This window comes from Aquila chrysaetos, chromosome W (genome assembly GCF_900496995.4).
Source record: "Aquila chrysaetos chrysaetos chromosome W, bAquChr1.4, whole genome shotgun sequence".
In the NCBI taxonomy this organism is placed as follows: domain Eukaryota; kingdom Metazoa; phylum Chordata; class Aves; order Accipitriformes; family Accipitridae; genus Aquila; species Aquila chrysaetos.
This window is the reverse complement of record NC_054457.1, coordinates 4,481,681-4,489,917: the sequence shown is the minus strand read 5'-3', so window position 1 is coordinate 4,489,917 and position 8,237 is coordinate 4,481,681.

Below are 8,237 nucleotides of genomic sequence, written 5' to 3'. Positions count from 1 at the left end.
GAGCATTAAAGAACATATTTTGGTACTAGATAGAAATATTGCGGCGGCGGGGAGAGCTGCTGAGAAGTATTGTGGCAGCAGGGAGAGCTGCGGAGACGGAGCCTGGTGAAGCTGAGAGCAGAGGGAGTCTGCTTGGTCGGGACCTGAACTTTGACACCTAAAAAGGTGAGCCACCGGGGACTAAACTGTTAGAATGGGGTAGCAATTAACAAAAGAAGAGGAGACAATTTTGTCTACCTGGAAGGCCCTATTAAAAAGAAAAGGGGTTAAAATCACTGAACAAAACCTGAAAAAGATTTTGATATGGAGTAAGATGCACGGCTTTGAAGCCACAACAGTTACTGCATTCAGTGTGAATGCATGGCAAGCAGTAGGATTGAAAATATTGGAGGAGATCTCTACAGAACAAAAAGAGGTATGTGAGTTGGCGATTACATGGCATCTATCAAGCGAGATCCTAAAGGAATGGAAAGCAGAATGTGAGGTGAATGATGAGCAAAAGAAAGATGAAAAACCAGAAAGTGTTAGGAAGGGGAAAGATTGTGGCCAAGGAACAAATGAAGCCGATGCCGCAGCATCAGCAGTAGCAGGCAGGAAACCCCTCACGGGCAAAAGCAGATCATGCCCTCATCCACCTTCTTCTCCTCCACCATTAAATATTTTACAGGGTGATGAGGGGCCCTCCCCACCCAGCGGTGCAGCAGCAGAAGGGGTGACCCCATCGGCCCCCCCCCCCCGAGGAGGAATATACGGCGAATCCGGCGAATAACACAGAGCCGGAAAGTGAGAATAACAATAACAGTGAGGGAGAAGAAGCTTTAACTGCCGCTATGCAAGGTCTGCATCTTACAGATAAAACCATAGTGTTAAAAGCCCCGCCATGGACTCTCCCTCCATCCACAATAACTGTAGTCCCAAGATCCCCTGCTCAATTTTGGGAGGGACTTAGGAAATATGCTGCCGAAGCTGGCAACTGGGATCTAGTTGAACGCCTCAGCCTGTGCTCTCCAATACCAGCATGTTCGAAGCCTGTAAACATAACAGCAGAGGCTCCTGGTATATTTTCTGTTTTCAAAGCTGCTGCAGGCACAAACCAGCACGATGAGCACAATCCAATTGGCTGGAAAGTGGTGCAGGATTTGCAGAATAAAGCACAAAAATTTGGAATCAATTCTCCTGAGGTGATGCAACTTATTCGAATAATCAGCACGGATCTGCTGTGTCCATATGACATTACACATCTCGCACAAGTGCTGTTTCAGCCTGTGCAGTTGCAAGTGTTTCAATCTACTTGGAGGCAGATGGCACGCACAGCAGCGCAGAATAATTTGCAACTGCCACATGGTGACCCGAGGCTTGGCCTTGGAGAGGATGCTTTGCTTGGTGAAGGGCCGTTTAATAACCCTCAATTGCAGGCTACATGGCCTCCGATTGTTCTCGAACAGGCACAGCATATAGGAATTACGGCATTAAAGCGAACCATAAAACTAACAACTCTGAAACAAAAATACATTACTATCCACCAAGACCCCAGCGAACCCTTTTTACAGTTTATAGAAAAAATATCTGCCACACTCGAAAAACAGGTAGAAGATGAGGTGTTAAGACAAATGCTGTGCAAACAGCTAGCAAAAGATAATGCTAATGAGGACTGTCAAAAGATAATACAGGCTTTACCAGGAGATCCTTCTATTCCCGACATGGTGGCCGCATGTTCTAAAGTTGGGACAGTGGAACATAAGGTGGCCGCCCAGACGGCAGCGCAAGTGGCTGCCCTAGCTACTGTTATGAATATGAAAAATTCGGGCAAATGCTTTGGGTGTGGCAGAGAAGGGCACATAAAGGCAGCTTGTCTAAACAGAACATCACCAGGCAAACAACCGGTGAACATCCCACCGGGGACTAATTGCAATAAATACGGAAAACCGGGACATTTTGCAAAACAATGTGGTTCCAAATTTCTATTAATGGGCAGCCACTACAGGGAAACCACAAGAAGAGCGCGAGAGGGCGCGCGAGGACAATAAATCCCCTCCTGGCAGCCGGCCAACTCCCCTCTGCGAACAATTATCAGCCGCAACAGCAGGCTCAGCAGGGCTGGATGTATCCACCGCCGACACAATAACTATAGTCACAAAAGACATCGTTAAGGTCCCTCTTGATGCAAAGGGTCCTATAGGCCGAGGACTGAGTGCATTGCTACTGGGAAGATCAAGTAGCACGTTAAATGGGCTAATTGTGCACGTAGGAGTTATTGATGCTGATTTTACAGGTCAAATTTGTGCGCTGGTTTCAACCCCCTACCCACCAGTAACAATCCCAAAAGGTACTCGCATTGCTCAACTTATTCCTTTTTCGAGTTGTGTTTCAAAAGCAGAACAGCGCCTGCGATGCGATGGAGGCTTCGGCTCTACGGGACCCCCTCAAGTCTGCTGGTCTCAGACTGTTTCATCATCCCGACCACGTGACGTGCACGCTGTCGAACCACGGACGATTGCCGACCACAGTAAGGCTTGCGGGGCTCCTGGATGTGACTGTTGTTGTTGATTATCTGTGGCCATCCACCTGGCCAACAGAGGATGCGGGTATAGGGGTAGTGGGGCTGGGAGGATCTGCACGAGCAAGGACGGCAGCCACAGCAGTTCTGATTACCAATCCTGAGGGCCAACAAGCAGTCATTAAACCATATGTGATGGCAGCTCCCCTCAATTTATGGGGGAGGGATTGCTTGTCGCAATGGGGGTTGAGAATTACCACGGATTTTTAACGGGGGCCACTGTGCTGCAGGGTGTTAGACAACCCACGCTTGTTTTAACTTGGTTAACAAATAACCCTGTGTGGGTGGATCAGTGGCCCCTACCAATTGAAAAATTAAAGGCCCTGCAAGAATTGGTGGCAGAACAACTAGCTGCTGGACACATTGAACCCTCTCAGAGCCCATGGAATACTCCAGTGTTTGTGATAAAAAAGAAATCAGGAAAATGGCGATTTTTGCATGACCTGCGGCAAGTCAATGCTGTCATGGCCACGATGGGGGCTCTGCAACCAGGCATGCCTTCACCTGCCATGATCCCTCAAGATTGGGAAATCATTGTCATAGACCTTAAGGACTGTTTTTTTACGATACCATTAGCTTCCCAAGACAAAGAAAAAATTTGCATTTTCTGTGCCTTCTATCAATCATGCAGAACCGGCAAAAAGATATCAATGGGGAGTTTTGCCGCAGGGCATGAAAAATTCGCCAACAATTTGTCAATGGTTTGTAGCACAAGCTTTGTCACCTGTAAGGGAAAAATTCCCTACTAGTTATTGTTATCATTATATGGATGACATTCTGTTAGCATCAGACAACAAGGAGCAGTTGAATGACATGGAGAATTTGGCCAGGAATTTGTTACAACAATATGGATTAGTTATTGCCCCTGAAAAGGTACAAAAAATAGAACCCTGGAAATATTTGGGAATGACAGTTACAAGCAAGCAGGTTGTGCCCCAACCTGTGAAACTCAATCTTGAGGTTAAGACACTCAATGATGTACAGAAACTGATGGGATCCTTGAACTGGATCAGGCCCTATCTTGGACTGACCAATTCGCAGTTGCAACCTTTATTGGAATTATTAAAAAATTCCACTGATCCAACAGAACCCAGAATATTAAATAAGGAAGCGTTAAATGTAATTCACATGGTGGAACAATGCATATACAAGAAATTTGTTTCTCGAATAGATCTGTCTCAATTGGTACAATTCTTTGTACTAATTGACAAAACTGTGCCATTTGGTGCTTTGGTGCAGTGGAATTCTGAGTGGGATGACCCATTACACATTTTAGAATGGATGTTTTTGTCATTCCGGCCACGAAAAACTGCTCCTGGATTGTTTGAACTTATTGCTGATGCAATCATAAAAGCCAGAAAACGATGTTTAGAACTAACAGGACGTGATCCAGCTACGATTGTTTTACCTGTTCAAAATTGGTATTTTGAATGGTGTCTGGCAAACAATTACAAGCTACAAGCGGCCATGGTGGGTTTTCAAGGGCAGATATCGTATCATCTACTGTCACACCCGCTACTGAAATTTGCTTGAGAAATACCATTTGGTCAGAAAAATCTAAACCAGCCAGAACCTGTGAAAGGCCCCACTGTCTTTACAGATGGCTCGGGAAAAACAGGTAAAGCAGCAGTAGTATGGTATGAGAACAACAACTGGAACAACAAAGTAGTATATCAAAATGGTTCTCCACAAGTAGTAGAGCTGCGTGCAATGGCTGTTGCTTTTTCTATTTTTTCTACTCCTGTAAATATTGTAACTGACTCAGCATATGTAGCTAACAGTTTCTCGCCTAGACAAAGTGGTTTTGACCATGTCAGACAATCAATTATTATTTGATGTGCTTTTAGAACTCTGGAAAGGTATTCAACTACGGACAGAACCTTAGTTTATCATGCACATCCGGAGTCATACCACTTTACCAGGATTTTATATGGAAGGTAATGCCAGAGCGGATGGTCTTGTTTCTGCTATGGCTCTGAGTACTGTTCCTAACCTGAAGCAACAAGCTGTATTATCACATCAATTTTTTCATCAAGGTTTTTGAGCTTTACAACGGCAATTTGGTTTGTCCCATACGGAAGCTCGCTCCCTTATAGCTGCCTGCCCTGATTGTCAAGGAACTCACACTCCAGTGTATTTTGGTACTAATCCCAGAGGTATGCAGGCTTTACAGATTTGGCAAACTGATGTTACTCATATAAATGAATTTGGCCGACAGAAATATGTTCATGTTTCTATTGATACTTATTCTCATGCTTTGGTAGCAACAGCACATAATGCAGAAACAGGAAAAGATGTGATTCGACATTTGCAGAAGGCTTTCTCTATGCTTGGGGTGCCACGCCAAATTAAAACGGACAATGGCCCAGCATATGTTTCACAGAAAGTTCAAACATTTTTTAATTTGTGGGGTGTTACTCATGTTACAGGAATTCCCCACTCCCCGACAGGACAAGCAATTGTTGAGCGTGCACATGGCACGTTGAAGCGGCAGCTTCAAAAACAAAAAGGGGGAATGATTGGGGAACCACCACAGGCATGTTTAGATAAAGCAGTTTATGTTCTTAACTTTCTCCATTATGGGGATAATTCTTCTTTACCTCTTCTTTTTCAACATTTCTCTTCTCTTTTTTCAACACAGAATTTACAAAAAGGCATCAAAGTACATGTTAAAGATTTAATTACTGGTCAGTGGAGTGGACCATGTGAGCTATTAACCTGGGGAAGGGGTTATGCTTGTGTTTCCACAGATGCCGGTCCTCGCTGGGTTCCTGCTCGGTGTGTTCGGCCTGTATTGGAACCTGCCTCAGGGTGAAGGATGGGTGGTCTCACAACCTAAACAAAATGTTTGGGTCACTTTAGCGAGCATGACACATCAGGACACCATGTGTTTCGCCACCGCAAGCCCTGAAAATCCATTTTCTACATACTTGGTAGGAATACCCGTGGACACATGGCCAAACCCACTGCAGACTCTGAATCTCTGTAGTTCTCCAGAAAATTGTACAAAAAACTGGGATGGTGTGTATGCACACTTCTCGCAGGTTACCCAGGAACCCCAAGAGTTAGAATTACTAGGATCTGTAGTGATGGATGCTTGTGTATTTTTTAATTACTCTTATAACAATACTGCTCGCCGAGGCCAAAATGTTAATGCAACTAGTATTCTCTATCTATCGCAATGCAACTGCATGGTGTAATTACACCACACCTAATGCTTCACGATCCTCTGTTGTTCCTCTTGCGCTACCTCCTGGTGTGTTTTTAATCTGTGGAGATCATGCCTGGGGAGGCATTCCATCTAAATTGAATGGAGGCCCGTGTAGCCTTGGACGCCTCATGTTATTAACACCAAATGTGTCAATGATTTTGAACATGCCTCAAAAACATAAGCGAGTCCAAAGGACTGTTCATCAGTTTAGCAGTTCCTGTCAAGATAACATTGAATTCTGGAATCCAGGCCAGATCATAGCAGCCTCCATATTGGCACCAGGAGTTGGCTTTGCAAATGCCTTAAGAACTTTAAATAAGTTGGGATGTTGGCTTAGCAAACAAACTAATGCTACCTCTTTAGCTTTAAGTGGCCTTCTAACTGATGTTGATAGCGTTAGACATGCTACGCTACAAAATAGAGCTGCAATTGATTTTTTGCTTTTAGCACAAGGATATGGTTGTGGTGAGTTTGAAGGGATGTGTTGTATGAATCTATCCGATCACTCAAAATCCATTTACAGTAGTACTCAACAGTTAAAGAAGGAGGTCAGAAGGTTGACAAAAAGCGATGAGTCAGATTGGCTAGGAAACATGTTCGAGAGTTGGGGATTGTCTGGATGGTTGATATCTCTGCTCAAGACTGTGGGGGTAGTGATCTTGATTGTGATAACTGTGCTCCTAATGTTGCCCTGTCTTCTCAGCCTTCTGCAAAGGGCCCTGCAGAGGGCTGCCGGAGCAATATTTTTAGCACAAATACAAAAAGGGGGAATTGTTGGGGAATGTAGCGAATCTGCCGAATGCCTGACGGTGCATGAGCAGCGTGACCTTGAGCAGCTTGTGGTGTATCCTTGAGAGTCTGGAAAGTCCCGAGCAAGAAAATGATAAGAAGAACCGTCTTGACGAATCCGCAGCAAAACTGTTACCCAATCATGAATTGTTAGTTACTAACTAAACCAAACATATATGAACACATACTCTGAAGAAAGTTATAAAAAAGCTTGTTAGAACAATAAAGTAGCCATTTTGCCATTTTTGCACAGTCTGATGTTTGTCGTGTCCGTCTCTACTGCGACAGTTTTTCCCATATCTCAGAAAATCCCCATGATGTGTCATCCATAGTGATAAGATGTAACTCCTTAGAAATTTCCCAAATCTTTTCAATATCTGTCTCTACTTGCTGTCTTTCATTTAAATAAGCACAACAGCTTTGATTTATAAGTACGTACATCTCCCCTTCTTTTGTGGTTAACATATCTAATGTAAGGCGATTTTGTATCGTTATCTTTGCCAAGGAATCAATTTCGGCTTGTAATTTTCCTAGAGCGTCAGCAGCAGTATTGGTTAAAGTCTCGACCACTGTTGATACATTGACTATTGCTTTTTCCAATTCAGATACTCCAAGCATTGGGAAAAGCCATCGTACCTCACTGTGGAATGTGGTGCCTCGTTCTATGAGAGGGTTAGAGGTTCTTTTAGTCCTCGTGTGGTGCCATGGGGATCGGAATATTCCCTGTAATTTTCCTAAGATGGGGAGTGTTTGTGGGATTATTATTCCCTCTGTGCATTCTCCCCACCAATCGATAGGTAAACTCTTATGTGCCTTCCCGTTTGCACAAAGGTACCAACGTCCGTCAGGGAGATTACAATTGGACGGCTCCCGAGGACGAGGAAGATAACAACTCCCTGTTAGATTTCCCCATCCTGTATTAGCTGTCCCTGTAGAGTGTGATTCATTACATCGAAAGCAAGTTCCATTCAGTGTCCCAAGAAAACTAGAAGTGTTGGCATAATGGGGGCGCATCATTATGGGGTCTCCCCCTCTGCCTCTTTCCATGTCTTTTAATCTCCAAGACCAATTGTATCGATCATTATCATGTCGGTCTCTGCTATCCAGATCAAGTTTATACTTCACTATAGTTCTGGAACCATTTCCATATAAACAAGTATAGTTGGCAGTTCTATTCAATAGTGTTTTAGTGCTGTTTGTTCTGAGGAGGACACCAATAAACGGGAAGGTTTCTCCTTGTCTGGGTATTAAGGTACACATACAACAGCTTGATATATTAATATCGTTTGCTAGCTCCTGGTTATATCTGACAAACAGGTTTTCATCCCACGCCTTACACAGAGTCCCCACAACTCCCCATATTACCGCGTAAAAACTAAATGTCCATCGGGTTTTGTGGTGACTTTCCATGGAGTTTTGGGTGTCTTTTTCACTCTGGTGTGATGAATCCAAGCGTCCTGTTCCTTGATTCTGATTGCAGTAAAGGAGGTGAGTAGTACTTGAAATGGTCCTTCCCACTGTGGCTCCAGGGTTTTTTCTGTAAGAGACTTTATATACACATAATTTCCTGGTTGTATATTATGTACAGGCCCATCCAAACCTCTCCCTCGAGTCCCAGCCACATGCTTCCTGATTTTATTGAGCTGCTTACTCAATGCTACCATGTAAGAGGTCACAATT